Here is a 25924-nt window from a genome sequence, read left to right as displayed (position 1 = left end):
TTTGCACACAACTAATCGAATATAACCAGCGCTGGGCGCTTTTTGCTTCCTCCCAAATGCCCTTCGAGATTTGTATTAGGTACATACTCCCCGTGCAATTACCTGGCAACGCTGTCGTTAACCTGTGTGATGTACTACTGCTGCTTGTGTTGTCGTTGCTCTCGTTGCTGCTTCTGAGGAGTGAGTTTCTCTCTCACACCAACAACCACCAGTGAGCAAGTCGACAACGAACAGATGTTTCACTCGCGTGCGTGAGTGCGTGAACTTTTCCACCTTCAACACAACACCTCACAACCACCACCCTCTTCTTCGATTGCTGCTCCCACACTGAACCCAGTATGTTGGTTCAGTCTTTTTTGGCTTCTTCGCCTCTCCTTCACCCACCGCGCCAAGGTGTCTCCTTATGCTCTGGAGAGGTCACACACTACTTATTCTTTGTTTGCCACATAAAATTCGGAATGCACAATCCACCACTATCGATCAACAGCGACGACAGTATCCACACTTCATATCATTAAAATTTTCACCCACTGCTCTCCGCACGCTGCTGGCACACACATACACACCCCTCAGCAGTTGCCGCAGCTGTTTTCTGCCAGAGTGTGGCCCACAAACTTGTCCGCGTCTCAGCTGTTCTTCGACCGACCGACACACGACAGCGCTCTTCCTTTCTCTTTCTGTCACCGATCTTCACCGTTGCCTCTGCTACTCTGGATCGCGAGGAAAATCGATAGCACCTCCTCGTCGCCACTGCCCGTCGTATGCTTCTGCCTCTCCTTCGTTGCTCCTGCTTTATCGCTTTTCCTTTCGTTTGGTCATTCGCGAATCATTTTCGTCTTCGCGTGTTGCTTCTTCCCCTGCTTCGTTGATTGGTTGGTTGTCGCACCTGTGTGTACCTACTGCTGCTGGATGCACGTTTTGTGATTATATTCGCGTTTTGCTCCACTGTATGGTGCGTCTTTTTTTTTTTTCGATAGTTGGTGTATTAAAAATTGACGTATGTGACGTTTTTGTATTGTTCCGTTCGTTGTAGTGTTCGTTCACCACGCACGTACGGGTGTGTGTACGCGAATTATTACACCGAACGTGAGTTTTTAATATTGAATTTTAAATGCACATATGTATCGCGAGATATAGACATCACCATAATTACCACAGAATCACCATTATTTCATCCGAATCGTTTTTTTTTATTTCCAAGTATGGAAAGATATATGAAGATAAAACAGCCGTTTAATCCACCAGTAGAGGTTGCAATGGGCCACCGAAATGAAAGGAAAGCAAGAATATGATGTTTAAGAAAAATGAATAGCACAAACAAGTTCACCAAAGGTTATGAGAGAAAAAGAAGTTTCAATATTGCAACATACACAGTGCGCTTTTGATTCCGTTTTTCACTTGAACATCTTGATTATTTTCACAGAATGACCTACGTCATCATCCACAAAGCTTCTGTTATCGTTTTTCTTCCAGCCAGGCTTCCTGACAATTTGCACAGTCACCTCGAAACTAATTTTCTCTCTCTTCCCTTCGATACTAAACGAACTATCAGATGATTTTGCTCACATTTCAATATTTTCCTCAGGTAGCCCGAACACAATCCTCCCGATTCCAACAGCGACAACTGCAAGTCCGGATCGATTCACTTTTCGGATGGTGTTGTTCCATGAAATTTTTCCTCTGTCTCGAGACGAAACCAGATTCTGCTCCACTCACGACTGATGTTCGTCTGCCTTCGAAGTATCTTGAAGACCACAGAAAGCTACTTCGGAGCACTGAATTCGTGCATCTAGAATCTGCCTGTCTTCCTGCAATCGATCCTAAGACTCTCTTCCGGATCACCACACCGATTCTCCTAGTCCAACTGGTAACGTCTGGAAGAATGCAAGCAGAAAAAATATCTTCTGAAATTGGCAAAGTTCAATCATTTTTCCAACATCTTTTCTTCTTTTCAATTCTCCTCTGATTGCCCTGTGCCTGATTATACTACCTTCCTTTCAATCGTATACACTCAATGCTCACTCTTTCTCGCGAGTCAAACGTGATCTCACCACCATACGCCGACCAACGAAGCCTACGTACGCCAGCAGCGGTAGCGCTCAAACTCGCACGCTACATACCCCATGACCGACCAAGCAGTATAGATGATACCGTGTAAATACCACTTTGCTCGGACGGACGGAACTCCCGCAAAGAGAGAAGATGCCCTGTATGCTACACAGCTGAGTTCGCGATTCGATCTCTGATGTTTTGTGATCCCATGTGCAAACACTCAAAGCCCACACACCACAGCATATACCTTCGGAGCATACACGTGAATCCCATCCGTTCGTCCGTTGCGCTTGTTGGTATACACCAGCAAGCTGGATTGACCCCCCTTTCGGAGGAGCTCGCGACTCGCCGCGATGCGATATCCGCGGACACGGAGAAAGACTATACAACATCACAAAGACATCACTCTTCGCGCGGTGGCATCATGCGAACGTGCCTACGCGTTCGCTTCCGTAGATTGGTGGGCGATGTGACGCCACTTCTCGATGACGGTTATGAACGGACGGACGGTTGCCGAATCTTGGGAACGTAACAAAAGATTACATTCCTGTTTGGTCATAATTGCAGAATTACATAATTTTCACGAAATCTGGACAATCTGTCGGCTTTGCGGATGCTATGGACTGCACATGTTGACTTTGGGACTTCCGAGGTGGTAGAAGAATGCGTCTACCATGATTCTTTACTAATGGGTGACAACAATGTAACTCGTAAGATACGAAGAAGCTTCATCAGAGGAATTCGTGTCTACTTGAAGCTTCAGAAATAAAACACCATACAATGAATGCGTTGTCTTCCGAGTACACTTTAGATGGAAAACTGGTAAATAGAACTAAAAGAATTCGGGACTAAGTGTAACTCTGAATTCACAAACTATCACGAAAATAGCATCGACTAGACTCGCTGTCAATATCGCAGTCGCTATCAGATATCCGTGAACGCCTTAAATGCTATACGTAAGTCTCGTTAGACCTTTTCTGAATACTGTTTCGATCCCATGGAATCCCTATCACAACCCATTGAATCGAGTTTAATCAGAGTAGGCACGTTAGATTGGCAATAGGGCACTGCATGAAACTCTCTCCTTCTTTTTCACTCTCATAGAAATTTTGTAAACAACAAGGCCAAGAAACGTCAAAATCCCATACAAAATCATAACAATGCACTGCCCTATACGTAACTTGCTATGAAATGATCCGCTCTATGAACTGGAGACATTGATGTAAAGAAAAACACGGGCTACCTTTAAATCTTAACTAATTGCTGCTGAAATCCGTACTCCAAATTTGCTGGAGCTAGTTATTGTTCAGCTTCGTCAAATGTAAGAATGGTTAAAACACTGCCGATGAATCAATTTCCCAAGCTTTCAGATGTGGTTTTTCTTACATTCTTCAACAGTTTTGCTGTTTCCAATCAACTATGTGTTCTTTATCCAAGGCATGTAGGTATGTTATAAGGCGAGTTTGTCCGATGTCTACAGCTCAGAAATCTTACAGGGAATTTGATAGCTCTCTCATTTTTCTTTAGTCGGAATCTTATCCTCAAAGTTGAACAGCGTATTTTGACATTCAAGCACAACATGAAAACCATGATGCTGCACAGGGTTTTGAACCGAATTTGTCAATTAAGATAAACAGGTTGACTGACTCAGCGGACTTTTTTCTCGAGATGTAATTTTGTGGCATTCCTTCTGTGCTTCTTCCGTTGTTTTTTTTCACAGAATTTCATCCATAAATTCTCTGTCGTAGTCGTTTAGCTCTGCTACCCTGTGGATTCTACTACATTCTTCCACAAAGTCTTCTTCAAGCCTTTAACTTAATTTACAGCTTGTTTGTACAATGGGGCACTGCGTGAGCGATTCCAATTAGCAGCTCACTTACACTTTGTACGGCACCTGAATATATTATATTCTAATTCTACTATATCGTACTGGTTGCCTTTGCGCTGCTATCACTTTTCTACCCTATCCTGTTGTTGGTTGATGAGCACAAGGATGTTAATGTGTGGCTCTTATTCCTTTTCCAGTCCGATTGGGGTCAGGAGTCAGCCGCTCTCGAGGGAAGAGCAACTAACGAAAAATTGCAAGTACCGGGACTGGGATCGAACCCATGACCTTCCACTTATGAAGTGAACGTGTTGCCACCACGCCACGGGCCTCAGCACTTCTATAAAGTATTCTGTTTTTTGTTTTTTTTTTCACTTTTTATGTTGAGAAGACGGTGGGCCATGAAGTAAAGCGCAATTTGTTTTGTGCGTCAAAGTGAAAGGAATCCTAATCTTATGTAACTTCTTCATACTCGTTAGTACCTTCAAGTCGCACATAACAGTTATGTTGCTGTCCAGAAATCTCAACGTTTTCCAAAGATCATACAATACTACCTTTTGTATGGGTTTCTTACATTGCTCAATATATACATAGCAATGAAAATACAGATACTCTTTTCATACACGTACTGCGTCAAACTCTTGGCGGATCATGCTGAGATGTTGGTGACTCGGTCAACACTTGAAAGAGGCTTCCAAAGTGAACCAGCGTTTCAGCTAGTTAGCCTGGCCAGTCAATAGTTAGGGAGTCCACACACACTTGTTTGTCCCGTCTACAGGAGCATTTCAATTCCTTCTCGAGAGCTGAATAGCGCTGATCGAATAGTTGTGTTTTTGCTCGCTATATTGCGGCATTGGCGTTCCTTCGCTCCACTATTTTCGTCCCGGTGCCATATGTGATCCACTGCTAGCGATGAAAGCGTTCTGGATGGCGCTCCATTGATCTTCTACGCTTCCACCTTTGAGAATATCGGCATCACGATTCTCCATTTCCTGGACAAAGGACCTTTCCACCGCTCCGCCTCTCAGTTGGCATGTGTTGAATCGATGCCCGAGTTTCTCCTCCTGTCGATGGATCCTAGCAATGCGCCGCCGTCTATCGCCAATTGCAAGACAGACGTACCAGATGTTCGCCTTCCGCCAGGTGTTGCAGAAATGCCGCGAATACAACGTGCCCACACATCACTTGTTCATCGATTTTAATTCGGCGTATGATACAATCGATCGAGACGAGCTGTGGCAGATTATTCACGAATACGGATTCCCGGATAAACTGATACGAATCGTTGATCAAGGCGACGATGGATCGAGTGATGTGCGTAGTTCGAGTATCAGAGACACTCTCGAGTTCCTTCCAATCTCGTAGAGGGTTACGGCAAGGTGATGGTCTTTCGTGCTTGCTGTTCAACATTGCTTTAGAGGGTATAATAAGGAGAGTAAGGATAAACACGAGTGTTACGATTTTCACGAAGTCCGGGGCACGAAGCATGAATTCTACGTGCAGAACACCAACGCGCCCTTGGAGTTTCCGAACGAAAGGTGTGGCGTACCATCTACGGTGGAGTGCAGTCGGAAGACGGGCATTGGGGAAGGCGAATGAACCACGAAGAACTGCATCAACTGCTGAGAGAACCAAGCATTGCCCAAATCGAGAAAATTGGGAGGCTACGGTGGGCGGATCACGGATGTCGGATGGCAATTCAACTAAAATGGTTCTCGAGAGTCATCCGACCGGTACAAGAAGACGTGGTGCGTAGCGAGCTAGGTGGATCGATCAAGTGCAGGACGATCTGCGGACACTTCACAGAGTGCGGAACTGGAAACACGCAGCCAAAAACCGAGCAAAATGAAGTCGACTTCTATGTACAGCAGAGGTCACTCAAGCCTTAGTCTGACCAGTAAGGTAAGTAAGCGTGGGTAATACCCACTGGGTATTATGATTTCTTGTCTAATTTGAAGCTTTTTAAGCAAAAGCTTGGGTAGCAGTGTTGTTTTATTATTTATTTCTTGCAATTTCAACTACACAGTAACCCAAACTTATGCTCAAACAGCATCAAATTACGCAAGAAATCATAAAACCCACCATTTCATTGCAGAACCGGAATATTGATCATCTCACCATACAAAAATCGAGCTCACTGCTTTCATTTTAGTACTTCACCGATTGCTTCCAATCGTGAGAATAATTCGTAATTTTCTATTGTTTTTATTATTTTTTACTCGAAAGGCCTTATTTTCTCCACTAAATCAGTCTGTTACATTGTGTTTAAGCCCCGCCATGCCTAGTTGAATAAATGTATAGCTCTTGTAAAGTCTTCATTGTGCAACTCGCTGCATAAATAACTTATTTACATGGACCATATTTATCAACAAAAACGTTGAAATAATTTCATAACATTCGAAAGACAGAACAAAAGTTCAACCTAGCAACACTTCATGTTCCGCAACCAACACCACCTACCAAGCACCAACATCAGGAGAGAAGACTCGGATCTCAACGCTCTCGAACGCGCACTCAATTTTCCATTTGCGCTCACTCTCTTCCACCTTTTGCAACCACTCACCCCAACCCCCAGCGCACACAACACGTAGCCAACACCCCCCGGCAACCCAAAAGCCAACCCCCATCAACCTACTGAGTGTCAAGAGGCAGAGAAAAAAAACTTTTTCTTCCAATTTCATAACTTTCACACAAAATCCACATACCAGCTTTTGGGCGAATGTATTCCACTTTTCCACCAATCCACTACTGGCTAGGCCGTAATCCACATCCCGTGGGCCGTGTTCCGACGCCAGGCACAGTCGCTACCCGAATCACACAACAAGGCGTCCCGAAAATCAAACACTCACCATAAATTGTAGATTTTTGCTTCGCACAGTTGCAGCACACAGAGGGCAGCCTCTAGAGCTGCTTTTTGTTCTTCTGCACACTTCTCTTTTCGAATCCCGAACGACACACGGACGGACGACGACAGACGGCCACTGCCAAGCGCGTTCAACCTTCTACCGAACTTGACACCGACGGCGACGAGAGTGAGAGGCATCAGTCCATCAGCCAGCAGCAGCCAAGCAAGCCGTAGAAATCGCGAAAATTGAGTGACTTTTTGTCCAAAATGCGCGAGTGGGGTGGTACTCAACCACCCCGCGCCTGTGGAGCGGAGGAACGGAAAGGAAAACTGACGCACACTCACACTTGGACGTTGCTTGATGGTGGCTGATACCTCGCGGTGCGCGAACCGTCGCTATGTCAAAAAGTCTCCACAAACGTTGATCCTACAGCCGTTTCCCAGCTAGTACGGGGGAAATGCCGGAAAATTTCAGTGGGTGGTGATGGGTGACACCGGCTTGATGAACGGTTGCATTCAGATACAGCAGGGGTGTGGTGCGACAGCTTCAGCAACCAAGCGTCTCCATGTTGTGATATTCACCAATGAGCGTGTGCACGAATTTAGGCTGGCCTGCTTACTCTCACAGAGAATTTGACGTTTGGAGGTGCCGACACCGCTCAAACGTCAAATTTCGTGTGAGAGTAAGCAGGCCAGTATAAATTCGTGCAGTAATCCATAACAAAAGATTTTTGGAATGTTTTCATTATTGCGTTGCGTAGTATACAATTTTTGGTACGGTAAAATTAATGCTGTACAATGCAGTAAAGAGTCTTTTCCAAAGACCTATGTACCTTTCCACATATGGTCTTAATTCAACAGAGGATGGAGCATGGAACAAAATAAGAAGCCATGACACTTTCCAGCGTAACGTGGCAACACAACGTGAACAAATTATACGTCTGCTGCGTTCGAAAATAATCTTCATGGCCATAAGCCTGGTTTGGAGTTCAAGAGGAATCGCTCAAGAAACTTCTTGGACGATTCCTGGCAGAAACTTTCTACGGTGACTGCCATTTGAACTGTCATTTCTTCGCAACTGCGTACTGCGATTGAAGAAAAAACGGTTTCTTGTGCGATTCAGCCAAGAAATTTCCCATGCATCAAGATAGGCCGAGAAATTCCTTCTGATCTTCAAACAGCCCTATATGGTTGAACTCGTTGGTACCTACTTCGTGATTTACCCTAACCAACAGTTGCACAATGAATCGACTGAATGACTGACTAGGAGTTATTATAACTCATAACCATTCTCACTGTGCAACCATCAGATGCTCAATAGAGTAAAATAACGGCCCTGGCCACGTCCTTGCAGTCAGATTTGAAGAGGAAAATAATGCTATTTCTAACCTTTGATATGTGAAAGTCGGCGTTTACCCACATAACATAAGTGGAACTCTGGCTCAAAAAGTTGATGCCTTTCCGAGTTCGTACGCTGGTATACAGGACATCGAAATGTCAAATGCATTATAAAATTATTGCCATACTATTTTTCAGCACGTATATTATTTTTCATTGCTGTGAAGTAAAACAAAGACCTCATAGATCTAGACTGGCAGCACGTGGAGATCTAAAATAAGATATAAATTGTAATAAAACTTTGTAAACTCAAGTCGAAAGTGCATTTAATATCTTTAAATATAAATTAAGATCGATATGTGGAACGTGGATGTGTTATTTCGAAGTTTTCAATTAATTTATACCACCATGAATAAGTGGATTTCCAGCAGCTAGTTTTGCGCATATCTCAGATGCCAATCTTCGTTCCTGTATTCTTTGCCAAAACTGGAATATTGGTTGGATCAGATGTTTTTTTTGTTTACCAAAATATGTGACAATTCAACGCCTTTTATGAAAGATGTAACAATTTCGCGTGCTGGAAAAGGATACAACTTTTTCCTTCGCTATGACTAGGGACAATGGAAATTCGCGATTTCGCGGAAGCCGCGAAATCCGCGAAATTGGGCAATGGTTGCGAAATTTAAGAAATCCCGCGAAATGACACGAAATCTGAGAAAATTCAGAAAATAACCTCAAAGTTTCGCTAATTTTAAAATTTAAAAAATAAATTGGCTGATAAATTTTACCAATGTAAAATAATTAAATAGTTTAATACATTTTACATCAACTTCTTTTCCAATTTTTCATCAAATTTGTTACTTTCCCTGTAAATTTATGATTACGCCTCATAAAATCCAAGTGAATTATTCGTTTCGCATGCAAAATTGATGTTTTCTTTAACAATACGATCAAAAATATGGTGACGCGAAATCACCGCGAAACTCGCAATGTTGGCCCGCGAAATTTGAGAAATTTTGCCGCGAATTTCCATTGTCCCTAGCTATGACCAAGGACTTCCACTTATGTTAGGGGCTGTCCATTAATTACGTAAGGGTCTATAGGGGGAGGGGGGTTTGAGAAATCTTACGCGCAATACAAAAATATTTGACTTTCCATACAAAAAATCTTACAAGGGGGGGAGGGGGTGTCGAAAAATCGCAAAAATTCCCTTACGTAATAAATGGACAGCCCCTTATGTGGTTTACCGCACGTCTCCACCAAAGGCTGTATTCAGGGAACTGGTTTTCGGGGAAATTTCGTACAATCTGAAAAATAAAAGTATGAGATGAGACTTAAAAAGAAGTAAATCAGGCGCGTGTGATCGATTGTAAAGCAATCTACTTGACAGAATTCAAATTTAAAATGCCGTATTATTTATCATCAAAGCGAATTCTAACCCTATGATACCTTCCCTTAAAACGAACAACCCTTACTACAGCCTTTGGTGGAGACGTTTAATCACTTAACCTAATTTACAGCTCTTTTGTCTGCTAGGGCACTGCGTGAGCGATTCCAATTGGAAGCTGTACTAACACTTTGTCCAGCACCTTAATGTATTCTATTCTAATTATACTATATCAAACTGGTTGCCGTTGCGCTGCTTTCATTTTCTATCCTATCATGGTAGAATGATGAGCACGAGTATGTTGGTTGTTCCTCTTTCCAGTCCGATTGAGGGTCCATTATGAGGTGCCGTTCGCCGTAGTCCATGTATCCGCGTCCGTTTGAGCCATGGGCTCAGAAGAGGGTCAGTGTTAACTGCTCTCAGGGGGAAGCGCAACTGACGAATGCGAACCCATAACCATCTGCTTATGAAACAAACGTGTGACCAATTCCCAAGCAACACGACTTGTTTCAAAGCCAGTACCAGCAACATCAGTGCAATTTATTCACTGTTCAAATTAAGGACAACAGAACACAATTGCTTCTTCTTTGAAACGCAAAAAGCGCAAATTTTAAATCGTTATGCAGCTTGAGCTAGGGGGAATAATAAAAAAAGAAAAAAATATATTCAGACTCGAACCATGGACACCAGGAGTATTAACCACGCACCTTACATACTACACCAGAAGCTCTGTAAAAGATTTGCTGCTCAATGCACCATAAAAGCTACTGAAGTTACGTGTTACTTCATTTTACCGTCTTTGCCACAAGTTAGAAAGCTGTCACAATGAAAAGACGCGCAAGTTTTCTGCAACACATTTGGAACCTGATCTGAACAAACAAACCAGAGTCAGATGTTTCATGTGTGTTACATAGCACATTTAATGCAAGCTGACTGTATTGCCACTTGTGAGGAATATGTAAGCTCCGCCTCCATAAATCGATGTTAAATACGATGTTATTTGTAATTCCTATGAAACAAAGCTGCAACTTAACGATATTCGGAGTTTAAATGCAACTCAACTGACAAGATGGAAGTTGCGTGCGCTTTTATTGCAACTCTTTTAGACCAAAGCATAGAAAACTACATTTTGGATGATGTTGCAGGTGCTGCTTGGGTTGCGCCACGGGCCCCGTCAATGAAGAGATTTTAAAGAGATATTAGTACCTGTGGAATCCTAATTGATTACTTTCTTGAATTACATTTTCATATATTTCACTCACTCTTAGACTAGAACTCGAGTTTTCCTCGTTGAAAGCCGGCGCCTTACCAATGCTCCGTGTATGCGTTCAGTAGGTCGGCTCCATGCGTTGCTGAGCACTGAGGGATTTTAGTCAAAGTGCTGATTTCATTTCATTTGATTTGATTTTTTTTTCATTTGATTTTATTAGAGGTCAAACAGGTTGGCATGTGAACTTTTACTGAACTTGAAGTTGTCTGTGTGAACTTTTTTGAACCCGAATTAACGACAAAATGCAAAAGAAGTTCACGTGGAGCTTCTTGTGAACTTGCACAGTTTGACATTTTCAGTTTGTTTTGGTCGGCAATTGCTAAAAGTGCAATGGAATGAATAAGTGCCAAATTCGATAATTGGCACCAGTTTATCAGTTTTTACTGACCGTAATTGTGTTGATTATCATCGCGCGGACGCGACAAGTGAAATATATCGTCAAGAAGCAAAGCAGCAAGCTCGGAAAGGAACATTCCAAGTTGGTATTATGTGTATAATTGAACTGTATTTGAATTTTAGAGGTATTACAAGTTTTATTTTTGTGTTGTGTCCTATTTTAAATTGTAAATTTTCCCATAGTATTAATGCACATTTAAAGGGTTCTGGCAAAATGGAGGCCGGCAATCCTATTTCGATTACCCACATTCTGACCATTTTGGGTCGCGATTAAATACTAGAGATGTAAACCTTTCTCTGGCACAGACTTCAATGTATAGAACCATAGATTTAACTAGAACTCTAGTGATGAAACCCAAACCTGGATGCCCCCTTAGGATTAGTAATTCCTGGACAAAACTCAAGCTATGAAAGCAACTAATGCTGCGAACAAAAGGCAACCTGCCAGAGAAAATACGATTACAGGATTGACTAATGGATCAACAACATTTATGAAACCTCGTCATCCTGTCATTGGAATTGTTGTCCAATAGAGTAACAGGGCAAAGTATATGTTATGTGTTGTATTAGTCCACTTGTGAAATCCTTGTTTTTTGCGCATTTGTAATGTTCCACTACACTATGTTATATTTTAAAATGCATTTGTAGTGCTTCATTATTTTTTCGTAATAGAGGTATGCAAACATTCAACATGAATTCGATTAAAATTTGGTTGAGCTCCGCTCTAAAGTTCAAAGTAAGTTCTTTCTGAACCTCTTTTCGACTTTAATGTCGTTTTGAAGAGAAATCAAAAGCATGTACATGTTCATAAACAACACATGTGTAACTTTTTGAAGATTCAAGTTCAACGAAGCCCGAATTTAACCAAATTTGAACTTCTGAATCCGCTCTTCAAGTGAAACACGAACTTTGCGTTGCTTGGGATATCTTGCCAACGGAATGCTGTATGAAGCAGAAATTTTGACTGATTACTAAACAAAGTTTGTTTTTACAAATGTAAAATTCCAGCTTTATACAGTATTCTATTGACTAGATATATATATTTGTGAAGCTTCAAAATGCTACTCAGGATAATCCATCATACTCACATATGTTCATTCTACGAGTGGAGTGACGTGACGCAGAAATCTTGACTCGGATGGAGTGACTTGCTGTGTAAATCAAATGGAGACTTACCTCATTCGAGTCGAAATTTCTCACCTCGAGGTACGGAGTCGAGCTGTGTCACGTCGCTTCACTCGTAGAATGAGCACAACAGTTGCTCTGTAAAAATGTTTTAATGTTGACGTGGCTGTGTTCAACTAAAACAAAAAGGCTGTTGCTATTAATGTTGTGTTGAAACCGAAAATGTAAATAATGTATGCGTCCTAATTTTGTGATTTAATGTATTCACAATTGTTTCAATTGTTCTGGAAAGCTATTTTTATATACAAACTAGCAGTCCCGGCAAACGTCGTCCTGCCTGCCTACTCTGTTTTTTTGACATCCGGTTCCATGAATAAATGCCCCTCAAAATGGAATTTTCCCGTTTTTCTTGCCTTCCTGGTCACTTTTTCTAATTATTTTTTCGGACGAACACGTCGGAGCCCTGGCGGAGTGCAACAGTGAAAGAATCATGTCGATCTGTTGACCCGTTCTCGAGCCTATTCGTGACATATAAACACCATTCCATTTTTATTTATATAGATGATTATTTTCATGCAATAAAACAAAAGTGTACAGCGCCTAAATGTATTCTATTCTACTTTATCGTACTGGTTGCATTTATGCTACTTTGACTTTTCTACCCCGTCATTGGTAGAATGATGAGTACGACGATGCGGTTGTGTGTGGTTTCCCAGTCCGATTGGGGTGTTGCCGATGTCCAATCATCCGTGTCCGTTTGAGCCATGAGCTCAGAAGAGGGACAGTGACAGCAGCTCTCGGGGTGAAGTGCAATAAGCTATTTTACGAGACGTTCTACCGGTGGGCCGCTCATTGTTATTGTTTACATTTGATGTTTTTGTTTCCGCGAAAAGTAGCATAACATGTGGTGAGCGCCAACCAGATTTTTGCAGGCAGAGATGTTTTGGTTTCTAATGTAGCATGTATCAATCCCCCGAGCTGCATGATGTCACTAGCAGATGAAAAAAACATCCCCACGGTCAACGGATATTTATTATAGTGGGCGGATTGACGCATTTTTGCAGATAAATGAACCTCGTTTATTGGATGGGCCTGTATCACATGTTATGCTAGCAAAAATGTAAATAAATGGGCCCACCGGTTGGACTTCAAAACTGGTAAACATTCCAAAAACAGCTGATTTAAAACGTCTCATAAAATGCCTTATTGACGAAAAATGGCAAGTGCCGGGGCTGGCATCGAACCCATGACCATCCGCCTATGAAGCGAACGTGTGACCACTGCGCCACGGGCCCCGGTAACGCTGTGTTATATCAGAAAAGAATAAATGTGGACTGCCTTCTTCTTCTTCTTTATGGCTCTACGTCCCCACTGGGACTTGGCCTGCCTCGCTTCAACTTAGTGTTCTTTGAGCACTTCCACAGTTATCAATTGAAGGGCTTTCTTTGCCTGCCATTGCATGAATTTGTATACTGTGAGGCAAGTACAATGACACACTATGCCCAGGGAGTCGAGAAAATTTTCCCGACCGGAACGGTAATCGAACCCGCCGTCTCCGGATTGGCGATCCATAGCCCTAACCACTAGCAAATATATTACTTAAAAATCTTTGCCACTAGGCTAACTGGAGGCCTGACTGCCACGAGTGGATTATTGACCAACCATCAAATTTCGATCTCCCTAAGATTGTGATATGTATTAAAGTTTTAAAGTGAAGATTCGGGATTCACTGCGAGACCAACTAAGGCTTTACAGAATAAGCATGAAGATCCCAGTACGCAGGGTCAAATATTTGTCCAAAAAAAAAACAATGCTCAAACATCTTATTTGTCTCGATCGAACTTTCAGTACTAATGCTATAAAAAACGAGATATTTTCAACATGTTATACAAAATACAACAGCGCAATCACTTGAGGGTTCAGTGTAATTATAATGCGTACCTGTTTTAAAACTTAAAAAAATAAATGATTATTCTTGAAACCACACAGCAAAAATTAATTAATTTTAAATGAGATGTAAAACATGATAGCTGTAAAATTAAACGACTTGAAACCAAAATTTAATTGAAATTTGAGTTGAAATACATGCACATAGTAAGAGCATGGAAAAAGATTCAAAGTTACATCAAAATACAAAGTATTTTACTACGCATTGATTTTTCAATTGAATAAACTGTAAATTCCAATCGGCATGTCAACTACCGCGTCAGTTAATTGATACAAGTATGGCCGTCGCGCTGGATCGTGTGCCTTTGCTGAATTGTTTCTCGAAGATATTTATTCCTGTACCACACGTCGAATAGTTTAACTCGTACCAGCGAGTGTATAAAAGATCACCAATGTATCTGCAGGTAAGAGCTGAATTCATATTCGACTGTGATACCGAAAAGTATGATCCAGAATGCTGCTTTCTTCCAGATACCACGACTATTCATCACGTCCAGCAAGCAGCAGAACGCGCCTGAGATGGTACACGTTAGTTTGCTGCGTTTTGCGCTTTATCAACCAACTTATATAGTATAAATGTTGTGTTTTATTTATGTTAAAATGTAAAACAGTTTTTTTTATCTTTCAAATAAAAACATTACTACCATTCCATTGACTCAAACTGCTGCTTCCGAATGCCGGGGAGAGGTCCGTACGTCACGGGAACAAACGAAAACGGAACGCAGACGAGCCGCGCGTGAGCCAAATTGAAATTTCAACGACGTTTAGATTTACACGTTTGGTCGACGTTCTTGAATCGTGTAGATTTCAATCTCGATGTAATTTCGTGTTTATTTTCATGCTCCAAATATGTGCATGAAAATAAATTTAAAATTACATTTTTGTTTTAACTGTGCAACTTTAAAAATATAAGCACCCAGTTCTCAAATCATGTCCATATTAGATCAACATCCATCATCTGAATGGGATAGAAAGATAGACTCGTTCTTCAGGCCAACCAGTTGCACCGAATGCCACGTGTACAAACGATATAATTGAAATTCCAAACAGTCGGCTACTGATATTCGCGACAGCAGCACTCATCCCTGACATCGAGCGATCGATTTCCATAAGTGAGTTGCTTCATGTAGGTACGAAATGCCAGTCATGCGCTGCATGTGCCCTCCCCGGAACAGAATCGACGACTCCGTCATGATCAGCGCATTGGAGGACCAACACAAACGCAAAACCACCTCATTAATGGATGATAGTCAACTAAGAGGTATTTATGTTTCTCATAGGCAGTCCTACCCCTATCATTATGCATGATATGAGATTATGGAAACACCCCGCGCGAAGGATAACCGTGGGTGGCAATGGCAGTTATGAAAAGACGCATCATCAGACACCGCGCGCGACAACATCTTTATTACGCGGGAAATGTACACTTATTAATTCACCTAGGTATATTCTATAAGTTTCCTGTTCCAAAATCTCGGTAAAAGTTCAAATTACCGACTAGGTTGCAAACTGAAGAAGATCAGCTGTGAAACGGACCTGGTGTTATGGTTAGAACACGTGACTCTCACGCCGAGGACCTGGGATCGAATCCCACTTCCGACAAACTCACAAAATGTAAGTTCTTCCTTCGGAAGGAAAGTACATAAAGTGTGGGTTCCGAGATGAGCTAGCTTAGCCTATGGCTAAAAATCCCGTTAATACGGATAAAAAAGAATATCAGCTGTCAAAATTAGACGAGCAGTTCTGTAATACATTGTCGAAAATTTTGGCATAAGTTATTTCCAAATTTCAGTGAAATTTAGCGAAGTCATTGAAATGTTTGCCCTTAAAATTAAAAGAAATCATGTGTGTTGAATATAATTAAAACGAGAGTGCCGTGTTTCCGTAGAAATGTTAGAAACAGCCATGACGTCTTTGTCACTGTCCCCAATGATTCCAATTGCAGAATAAATATAACCAAAACATCAACAATGAGCCTTGAAAAAACGGGGGGATTACATCGGAATCAACTAGCAAAATAAGTGTAGTTGTCGATTGTGCGTACTAAGAAAGTTCCACCGCGGCGGGTCGATGACCTCGCGCCCGCCGTCCCAATGCCATCCCAACCGAAGTCAATGGGTGCTGCACGCGTGTACGAAATTCATTACTTCTTTATTGTACCTACCTCCAACTACGTTGGAACTCTATTTTTGGAGAGATGGGAACTCCTATCCCTTGCATAGAAACCGCGCATCCATACGCACCGGCACCACCCCACGACCGCACGCCCCACGGTGTGTTGAAACAGGATTATTATCGCACTTTCATGAACCTAAAATATTTTTTCGTTATAAGTTAGCCTTAGCTGTATATATTAAGATTCTGGAGGTTAAAAAATCTTTCATCGGGGAAAATTAAAATAAATTCGATTTTAGTAGTTTACCACTTTTCTCATATAACATGGTATTACGCAAATCTGATGAACCTGAACTCCGCTAGAAAAAGTCCCCTTTCTAATAATAAATTTGAAACCATTTAGAGAGAAACTAATGCAAAAGTCTTTACAACGAGTTTAAATTCGTTTGGCGTTCGTTTCATGTGTCCAGCCCACTACAGTCTGCTGAAAGTCATAAATCATAAAAGTCAACATTAGATATTTGTAATGGAGGTAAACAAATACTTCGCACTAATGCGACTCATACATTGGAAGGATGCATCATACACCTGTGACTCGTATCTTTTGCAGCACATATTCTTTACGTGCTAATTTGCCTGAAATGGCGGGTATTAGTTGCACATACTTTGCATGCCAAACCATGTAACGAAACACCTAAACGACGATCACACGGACACGAAAGATTCTTCGATTGCGAAATAATTTAACAAATATGGTGACTTAATCACGCGTATTTTTTAACATTCATGTTAACTAGAAAATAAGTTGTTTTGAGCTAGTTTAGCCGAAATACTGATAGCTCTTCGAACATAATAAGAACTTTTATGTATATTATGCTCTGAATTTTGCAAGGCTCGATGTTTTACTAATTGAAAATTTATCCTATGAATACTTTTATTTGCATGTTGGACACATAGGGCCGATTTCTTCATCCTGGATTAAGCGTTAAACCTGGTTTAACTATATGGATAAGCCTGGTTTACCGGTTAATCCGAGGTGAATAAATTTGCCCTTATAGAATAGCTTTTAATTACTCTCTCGACACTCGCCCTTGATATACGTACTTTAAGGTAAGCATATGTAATCATTTTTTTATTGTGTAATCAATCAATGTTTAATTGAAACAGTTTTAGATATGATGATGATGAACCATGTACATAAACATGTACGTAAAAAGAATATCGGATTAAGTACGAGACACTGAAGATGACCTAACAGCTGAGGTCGAAATACGTATCCGTCAAAGATTGCAAAATCGTAGTGCAATTAAAAGGAACGGTACTTAACTCTATTAACTTTTAACTTAGTTTAAGATATGTTCTTTGTTGTTTATGCTGAGAAAAAATTCAACTAAATTAACAGATAAATAAAAATTGAAAATGTAGATCAAGATTAAGAAGACATCAATGTTCTGGAAATGTCATAATTATATATATTATGACTACATTATATGAACAACAAACAGTGGTGTGCAAAATAAGGAAAGATTGACACAATTTGAGATTTCAGTACAACTATTTAAGTTTTTATTAGTTATTTTATTCTTCATTTCGGAATCATTGAATAAATTTTGATTGCTAAATAGTTATAACACATAGAAGATGGTTGGAAGGTATCGAGTGCACGGGTGACTTATTAAATCAACTCAAATGGATAGTTTCCACTTTGTAAGTACAGTGTAGTGGTTTTTCAGTTTTATTACTAGTCGTCTTCATCACTTTTGCTTTTTATTTCGTTTTTATCACGCTCTGAAAGAACAAGTGATATTTCTCCCCATACTGAATCTGTTGCCAAACTCACTTTGCAAAAAAGAAGGAATTTTACTTGTTAACAAGAATGCTTATATTATGCAATCATAACATTGAAACCATTAAAATGCATGATGTTTTTATCAAGACCAAAGTGTCTTATAAAAATAAACTACAGATAACCCAGACGAACATAGAAAAATCACTGCACGAGACTACTATTATTGTTTGTTTGTTTATTTATTAACGACCCTTTAATCAAAAATGATCATTCGGGTCGGACTACTATTATTGCAATCTATCAGATTCCTTCAAATTGATATGTTTCCAATATATTTTAGGCTTATACCATAAACTGTCATTGACATATATTATGCATGCGTTGCTTTCGGTAAGGTTAAGTCTTAATAAAAAAAACTTGCGATGTTTAAAAAAAATCAATACAATTTGAGTACTTTACTATTACTTTAGAGCTTTTAGTAGAACTTGTTACTTCAGACTCTAGTTTAATTTAAAAACACTTCACTAATACTTTACTTTTGCAAAAGAAAATAAAAAAATGAATAACTCTTTTAAAGAAAAACTAGAAAGGACGAGCAAATTCCTTTTAATTCTACTACTGTGCTTATCTTCGGACAGATAGGCCTATTTCGTCTGTGACTTACAGACTTCTTCAGTGTCAAGTGCTCGACAGTCGAGCACTTGACACTGAAGAAGTCTGTAAGTCACAGACGAAATAGGCCTATCTGTCCGAAGATAAGCACAGTAGTAGAATTAAAAGGAATTTGCTCGTCCTTTCTAGTTTTTCTTTAAAAGAGTTATTCATTTTTTTATTTTCTTTTGCAAAAGTAAAGTATTAGTGAAGTGTTTTTAAATTAAACTAGAGTCTGAAACAATTTGAGTAATTATTCTTGACCAAATGATTGTTTGATTAACCCTCTAATACCCAAATTTTTGATTTTGATCTAAATATCATTTTTCGTCATCTAAAATCGATTTAAACATGTTTTGGAAGATGATTCTTTTTAAATCTCGATTTCGTCAATTTCAGTTTTTGATTTTTCTAATTTTTATTTTTGAACATCCCTACACTTTTATATTTTTCCTGGAAGCCAATTTGGGGAACGGATTTTATGAGATGAAAACATTTTGAGATTTTATGATAATTGTTGAAATATTATTATTTTAAATTTTTTTCACAGAAAGTTTTATTTTCCGTGTAATTTTAAGGAAAATAATTTTAGAGTGTATTCGATTCCCTTAAACTATTAAACAAGGATAGAATGATTTGGGAAAAATTTAAAATATGTCAATTGTAGCGATTTAATACAAAATAAACAATGACTTCTAAAAGGTGACTAAAACATCAATTTTTCAATGATTTTTAAAAAATGTGAATACGCTTCAAAATACACTAAAGACCATTTTGAGATATACAGAACAGCCCTAAATATCAGCCAAAAATATAAAAAGTTTTATTTTTCACGAAACAAAAATTACAAAAATGCTCAAACTATACCCCGTCTAAAGGCGGGATTGGGTATTAGAGGGTTAAAAAAATGTTATGACATTAAAATTGCTTTTCATGACTAGATAATCACGTTAACCCGCTGTTTCATCTTAGGGGCTGTTCATAAACCACGTAGACCAAAATTTGGCCATCTCAGACCAGACCCCCTCTCCCCTCGTAGACTTTTGTCCATACAAACATTTTAAAATTTGTATGGAGCGTAGACTTTGGCTAGACCCCCCCCCCTCCCCCCTAAAAGTCTACGTGGTTTATGAACGGCCCTTTACCCCACCCATTTCAACTTGCCCCGGTGTACCTTATTTTAAACCAAATGTTGAATAATCATTTTTGAATGCATTAACATAACATGACAACGCCAATCTTACGTATTTTGTGTCAACTTTTTGTTATTTGAGACTCAACAGCCCACTAAAACCTAAAGGTATTTAGGTATTTTATAAGTCTTTGAAACTTTTAAGATTTTGTATGGAAAAAGTCCTCAACAGATCAGAGGCAGAACTTTTACAAATAATTCACGCACGCTCAGTATAGTTGACTCATACTTTTTGGCAAATATCCATGTGGATGTGGTTTGACATGCAAAGTATGAGCAACTAATACCCGCCATTTCAAGCAAATTAACACATGAAGGGTATGTGCTGCAAATGGTATGAGTCACAGGTGTATGGTGCTTCCGCAAATGTAGCACAAAATAATGTAGTCGCACTAATGGGAAGTATTTGTTTACCTCCATTACAAATATCTATGTGCCAGACAAACGGAAGGAATGTAGACTTTTATGATTTATGACTTTCGGAAGACTGTAGTGGGCTGGACACATGAAACGAACGCCAAATAAATTTAAACTCGATGTAAAGACTTTTGCATTCGTTTCTCTCCAAATGGTATCAAATTTATTATTAGAAAGGGGACTTTTTCTAGCGGAGTTAAGGTTCATCAGATTTGCGTAATACCATATCATATGGGAAAAGTGGTAAAATACTAAAATCGAATTTATTTTAATTTTCCCCGATGAAAGATTTTTTAACCTCCAGAATCTTAATATATACAGCTAAGGCTAACTTATAACGAAAAAATATTTTAGGTTCATGAAAGTGCGATAATAATCCTGTTTCAACACACCGTGCGCCCTCTGTTAGGTATGTTAAGCTTGAGCGACTTGATCGGGAAGCAGTTATCAGAAAGTTGCGCGACGACATGCGAAACCATTTTCGGAACAAAGCATAAACGTGAGTTACCAGCGCTGATGGTGGTCGTGTGGTAACTCACGCATCGGGCGAGACGAGCCCACCCAACTCACCACCGTTCGTTCCACCCACCACCATGCGGCTCCTCTCTCCAACGGATATGGCGCAAAGAAAGGGCCGTCCGTCATTCTTCTTCGCGTCGTCCGTTGTATGCGTTGGGTGGCGTGCGTGGCGATGAAGGACCTTCGCATGCCATAGCTGTTATGTTGACGAAAAAGTCTCCGCACACTTATTCCAGCATAATAACACGTGTGACTGTTCACTTGTTTGATTGGAAAAGTAGATAAGTCCATTACACAGAACAGGGTACAACGCGCCCCGAAAGCTAAGTTTCGTTTTCGCAAATATTAATAGTGCGATCAAGTAAAAGCAGCCCTCACCTTCTTGATCCGTGCACCTATGTCGATCTTGGTGCCGCCATTTGGCTACCAAGATATTGCAAACTTTCAACATTCTCCACTGATTGCCCAGCTACCGTAAAGCTGAAAGGGTTGACAGTGTTTACATCCATCGATTTGATCTTGTTGACGTTGATGGTAAGACTTGCCGCTGAGGAGCGATTGGCAAGATCATCGAGCTTGCTCTGCATATCAGAGCGCCGTCATCAGCCAGTTCGAAGTCATTTAGGTGCTCCATGGTAATGGGTTGCCACTGCAATCCACGATTTAGTTCATGGTCAATCGCACCAACCAGGATCTCGTCGATTACGATGAGGAACAGTAGCGGTAATAGTATACATCCTTGCCTCACTTCAGCAACGACCCGGATGGGATCGGACAAAACACCGTTGTGCAGTACTCTGCACGAAAATGCCCTGTACTGTGCTTCGATAAGGCCTCAGGGACACCCTTGCGCCTGAGGGCTTCCCACATGTTTCCGTGATTGAGACAGTCGAAAGCTTTTCCGTAATCAATGAACACCAGGAACACTTGGAATTCATTGATTTGCTCAAGAATGATACGGAGTGTGACAATATGGTCCACACAGGATCGTCCGGCACGGAATCCTGCTTGCTGCCGTCGGAGAGTTGCGTCAATCTTCTCCTGTATCCGGTTAAGAATCACTTTGCAGAAGACTTTGAGCACGATACACGGTAACATGATGCCCCGCCAATTACCGCATACAGTCAGGTCACCCTTTTTGGGTACCTTTACTGAGACGCCGGAAATGTCGCGGTTTCCCATTGGGTGCAGAATAATTGATGCAGTAGTTGTGCGGATACTACGGGGTCAGCTTTGAGCATCTCAGCTGATATGCGAACGACCCCTGGGGCTCTGTTCTATGCATGCCCTAAGTTATTTCTCCAGAAATTATAGAAATTATTGCCTGCAGAATTTCCTCGTGATATTCGTATATCGTATACCACTTGGTATTGCCTTAGAAATTTCTCTTCCGGAATTCCTGCAGAAATTATTGCCTGCAGAATTTCCTCGTGATATTCGTATATCGTATACCACTTGGTATTGCCTTAGAAATTTCTCTTCCGGAATTCCTGCAGAGATTATTCTATTTGTTTTGCTGTTAGTTCTTCTGAAATTCATGCTAGAATTTCTCAAGCCATTTCTGCTGAAATTCTTCTATGAATTGCTTGAGACACTCCCACATAACTTTTTCATGAATTCCTCCATTTATTTCTCAAGGAGTTTCATTTGGAATCCTAACAGAGAATTCTTCATGGACTTGAAAAGAAACTTCTCCAACTAATATTCTAGAAATTCCGCCAGGATTTTTCCAGAAATTTCTCTAGCATGTCTCTAGGGATTTCTTTTCGGAGATTGTGATAGGGGTTCCTCTAGGAGGTTTCTACAAAAAAAAAAAGCGTACAGAGTTCGTTACGAAGTACCTGTCTTGTAATATCTATGTTAATATGTAAAGGAATTTTTAATGGTTTCTGTAAGCAAGCTTACACAGAGCTACCTCTAAAAATTTCTCCAAGGATTTCTCTATGAATTTCACCTTGGATTGCTTTAGGAATTGTGTATACTGTTCTAAGCGTGCTTTCCCGTTTCTGGCATATCGTTCCTAGCATTAGGTTTGTCATGTGTTAAAATCTCGAGGCTGCGTTGCCGGACGTGGACGAGTTCATGAAGTCTCTCTCAAGGCCTGCCAAAAGCAGCCATCAACATGGCAGTTGAGACCAACGTTGAATATGTGGAGCCGAAGGAACGATGAGTTCAACGAGGTTGCAGCACGGTACTCGACAGAATGCGAAACTATATAAAAAAACGCGGAAATTTTCCAGTTCTGGGAGTCTGAGCAGCTACCAAGGGGGGCGGACAGAAGGGGTCATTTGTCCCCTCAAGAAAGCGATTGAAATTGAAACGAAAATGTCTTTCCTACTCATGGTGAATGTCAATTGACATTTCTCGAAAGTAGTTCGTGACATTTACCTTAAATATTTGAAAAAGAGCGAGTTTCCGTAACTTTTGGTCTAGCCGCACAAGTTTTTCATATACCATATTCATAGGTTCGGCTTCTAAAATGAGCTGTAGGTGGTTGAATAATATATGCCAGGTACCAACGCACCCCCTGTTCATCGTATTCAAAGCGACGTATGGCAGGATCGACCACGGCTGAACGGGCTCATTCAGAAGTTAACCATCAATGTTAACTTCTTTTCCCGATCAGCCTAGATGGCTGTGTAGTGTCGGTAGCGGTTGTCTCAATTGGCTAAGAATAACACTACGGACCACCTGTTCCGGAGGTAAAAGTCCACTAAACAGGGAGCCCCAATCCAAGGTGTCAGGCGACCCGTGCTCATGGATGAATGGTTGAGGGGGTTTAAAATATGCTCGATCTTTAACGGAGCCCGTAACGTAGGTAGATCGCCTTTATGTGTTGTGTTACGGTTCAAGATCTACCAAACCGATCCCTAGTGACATCCGGTTTGTCAAGTTGAGGTAATGTGTTTTGGTAATAAGGATTCATGGTACAAAGTCCTTGTTATTGGTGACAGTTTCTAAAATTGCATTTATTCTGCCTAGCTGATAGTTAAAGAATCGAACTTTGCCCACCCGAGACTACACTTGATGTTAGGAAAACAAACATGCTTTGCGTATCTAACTGCGTACTAACCTATCAAGGACTGTTAAGTTCTGGTAATTCAGGGACTCACGTGCCTTCCTATTGCAGAACACATTCTCAAATTTGACAGAGTTTTGCAAGTAGCCTATAGTCCCGGGTTTTTCTTTGTTGTCCTGGGACTAAATTATAAGCAAGACATGGATGGGGCTAGAGTTCCGATGCATGGATTAATATCAGTACCATCGTTTTGTTTTTCTCAGAATTCAAATAGATTGTGTTTGATTAGGGGCGCTCTTTCACTGGGATTTAAATCTCTATGATAACGGGACCTTTTCATCGCAATCGATTTCTTGCACCTCTGGGATAACAAAACAGGAACTGTACAGAAATCGACAACCAATTTGGCACCAACATTTCAAAAGGGCGTAACTGCATTTACAACCAATGCCTTCTCACAAAGCCGTGGAGCGTATCCCATCCCTCTCGAGCAATCCACTAGCACAAATAGAAAGATAAAATCCTCCTCTTTCGATTAATGAATATGAATTTCGTGAGATGAATGAAATACGACCCACAGCTCTGTGAGAAGGCATTGGTTGCAAAAGCAGTTACACCCTTTTGAAATGTTGGTGCCGAATTTGCACGTATAATGAAGTTTATGTTCATGTTATACGTACTTTTATACGGTAAAGTTACATCGCATAAGATGCAGTAAAAGTGCCTTATGCGTACAAAAGTGGAGGCGCTGTAGGTGCATTGACGGGAAAATAATAACGCTATATGACTTGAAGCGATATCTTATGCGATGAACGGTATGCACTATTGCGACGTAATATAGCACCTTATGCAACTTAAAATATTCGAAATAAAAAAATCTTGTCACCTAAGTATCGAACTAATAACCTTTGGATTATCGAGCCGCACTTCACACTTAGCACCAAACATTACTTATGAAACACACTGATTAAATGTCATGACATTCTAACTCACCTCAGTGCTTGTTGGAAAGCACTTGGTTTCCGTGCGCTGTACGTGTTCGGCAGCCTCTTTGGAAATCAAAATGATGTAGCATGATTTCCCGCACGGTTACCACTACTCCTCTCTTGCTAGCACCACCCATTGTTAATTATAAGGTCAACAAAACAAAAATGATGACTTTGTAACTTGTTTTGTAACCATAATGATGACTTTTCACTTTCTTTTAACTTTTTGGCACTCCAACAGCACCTCTTTCATTGTTATATAGGACGCGGTCGAGGATGGAGGAGTGCAGTCGTGAAATTAGTGTTTTGATGCGGAAAAGTTGATTCAATTTTATTATAATTGTTATGTAAAGCAAAATAAATGAATGAATAATAGTTATTTATGTGACGAGTTGCAAAAAGTTGACTTTTTCAGCACGAGTCGTACATTTATCCAACGAGGCTTGCCGAGTTGAATAAATACGAAGAATGCTGAAAAAATCGAGTTTTGCAACGAGTGACATACAAAATTTTATGCAATGATTTTTTCATTATACAACTCATTTGAGTTGCATAATGTTCATAATGCAATTCAAATGGGTTGCAAAATGAACATTATGCAACTATTTTTCATTATGCAACTCATTTCAGTTGCATAATAAACCAGTTCGAAAAAATTGACCATTATGATACCGAAATGAGTTTAATTAAATAGAAATTATGATACTGAATTGCATAAATATAATAATTGCTGCAGTACGACGTATTCGAGTGAAATTACGGAAATTACTTTCGGGAACGTAAGACAAAGAGAAATCCAGTTCAAAATTTATCGAGTAAAAAGATATCCATTTCAACTTGCACAAATTGCTTAAGGAATCACAGCAAATTTAATGGATGAATCCTGACAACATTTTTTTTTTTTGTAGGAATTCTATGAGAAATTCCTGAAGGAATCTCTGAATAAAAACCCTACAGCAATCCCTGGAGGAATTCCTGAAGAAATCATAGGAAGTATTTCGGAAGGAATTTTTGGAGCAAACCCTAGAGAAACAGTTGCTGAGAAGTTTTT

The 25924-nt window shown here is 40.3% G+C and overlaps 1 protein-coding gene and 1 long non-coding RNA gene across 7 annotated transcripts in view; one reads left to right on the top strand and one right to left on the bottom strand.

The window, feature by feature from the left end:
- LOC109623254 (transcriptional activator protein Pur-beta) overlaps positions 1–6989 on the bottom strand; it is a 31389-nt gene extending 24400 nt beyond the window's left edge. Inside the window, exons 1-3 of one of the 6 annotated variants that reach the window (XM_029856278.2) lie at positions 6727–6974; positions 1567–1874; positions 103–958 (exon numbers count right to left, since the gene is read on the bottom strand). The gene's annotated coding sequence lies outside the window, so the exon portion shown is untranslated. The other 5 variants (XM_062842664.1, XM_029856277.2, XM_062842667.1 and 2 more) reach the window with 5 other exon arrangements.
- LOC134284183 (uncharacterized) overlaps positions 1–25924 on the top strand; it is a 531430-nt gene that overhangs the window by 438055 nt on the left and 67451 nt on the right. The window lies entirely within an intron of this gene.

The sequence above is a fragment of the Aedes albopictus genome, chromosome 3 (assembly GCF_035046485.1).
Source record: "Aedes albopictus strain Foshan chromosome 3, AalbF5, whole genome shotgun sequence".
In the NCBI taxonomy this organism is placed as follows: Eukaryota; Metazoa; Arthropoda; class Insecta; order Diptera; family Culicidae; genus Aedes; species Aedes albopictus.
This window is presented reverse-complemented; position numbering and strand designations above follow the sequence as displayed.